Below are 1,955 nucleotides of genomic sequence, written 5' to 3'. Positions count from 1 at the left end.
GTGCTGGAACTCTTCCCACACCATCACAGGGCCTGTGATGCAGTGGCGCTGACCTGGTGAGTCAGAGCAGCGAGTGGCCCACCCCTCACAAGGGCCCCACCCAGGCTGTTTCTAGCCCCCAGGAGCTCTGGCCCAAACCCAACCCAGGAGAACCTGTGAGTCACCATCCTTATTTCTGCCTCCCAATTCAGGTGGCCCTACTCGGATCATCTGCTCACGCCCGCCTTGAACCTATAGCTGAGCCCAGGGATTAGAAATCAGCCTGAGTCCAGGGACCAGCTCCCCTCTCGGAAACCCATTTCCTGTGCTTTATGCCGGGGAGATGCCAAGCCTCCTTTCCTCCCTCATTTCCTCCCCAACCTGTAAGAACAAATCATCAAGGTCATCTCACCTCTCCATGGTCCTGAGGACGTCCATGGACTGCTCTCCCTGCACCATCCCTTAACTTAATAAGGGACTTAGTAAACGTGTTGAGTGAGACCTCCTCAGAATGCCCTGGGAAGTCTGCAGTGTGACTTGGACCAATGTGCAGTCATAGCTTGAACCCAGGTCTTGATTCCCATCCTAAAGGGAAGGGAGAGGAAGGAAAGAAAGGAGGGATGTTTGAAATGCGGGGGTCACATAAATGGGGATACAAGCATGTGACAAGTGATGCTGTGTTGTAGAAAGAGCTTAAGCTGTGAGGTCAGCTCTGCCTCCATCTCCTGCACCTCACGTCTGTGTACCCCTGGGGCAATCCCAGACTCTCAGGGATGCTGTGAGGAGTACTGAGCATTACTTGGGTACCCCTTCTCCCTTCTCAGCCCCTCTCTCAGTCCCTTCCCCCAAGCTGTTTCCTGGAATGACGTGCCCCCTCCCCACACTTGTGTTCTCTGCCAGGCCAGATCTCTCCTCTCCAGACTCCAAAACCCTCCAAACCCAGGTGAATTGGTGACTATAAGGCAGGTTTCCTTAAAGGGCTGAGCTCTACCCCAGCAGGTTTTGAGCTTGTTAATCATTCACAAGTGAACAGGTCCATCAACAAAGGGCCCTTGGAGAGGGCTGGGACAACCACAGCTTTTAAATACTCCCAGAGAGGGCCCCTTATGGAAGCTGTAGGCCTGCTTCTTTCTTGCCTGGGTCTCTTCCCTCCCCATGGGCCCTCTTCCCTTCACTAGCGACCTTGTGACCTTGGGCTGGTTATGGCCTTGTGATGGCCTTGGGTTACGGCCCAAGTCACGTGTGACTTTGGGCTGGTTACGGCCTCACTCTGGCCCTTAGTTTCCCTCCTCCCACCAAATATAAAGAAGAGAGAAGCTTGAGGGCCCTCCTTGCTCTGATGGTTTTGTTTCTAGGTTCTGGATTCTTCTACCAAAGTCTGGACTCCAGCAGTTGCCAAGGTGGGTCTAAGGAAGGATCCCAGCCAAGCACGAGGGACCAAGGACAGCTCTGGTTGAAAAAAAGAGAGCTCTAATGAGGGGTTTCTGGCATTGAGTGGCATTCTGTCAGGGTTTAGAACTTGGGCTGCAGAGCCAGGAAGATCTGCATAAACTCCTGGCCATACCATGATTCAGCTGGGCAGTCCCAAGCAAGTTACCAGAGACCAGGTTCAAAAGCCAGCTCGGATACCATGGCCAGCAACTTCATCTCTGAAATGGGGATGACGATGGCATCAATCTCACTGGGGTGTTGCAAGGATTAAATAAGGAAATACATATAAAACACCCACAACAGGCCCTTATTGCTACTCTTTGAGCTTGTTTCCTCCCCTATAAAGCAGGGATAACAGGATTGCTGTGAGCACTAAATAAGCAAATGGACCCAAAAGGACTTTGGAACCATTTAAGGCTGTCCAGAGAAGAGAGATTTCTCCTAATATATGCACCCAGGGACCCCACCAGGACCACAAAGAGGTATTTGGAATTATATGTCAAAAGTCTGAGAAAGATGACCAATAACACCTGGGCAGCACACTT

Source organism: Otolemur garnettii, unplaced genomic scaffold, assembly GCF_000181295.1.
Source record: "Otolemur garnettii isolate 467f Iridium unplaced genomic scaffold, OtoGar3 scaffold00159, whole genome shotgun sequence".
Lineage (NCBI taxonomy): Eukaryota > Metazoa > Chordata > Mammalia > Primates > Galagidae > Otolemur > Otolemur garnettii.
This window is presented reverse-complemented; position numbering follows the sequence as displayed.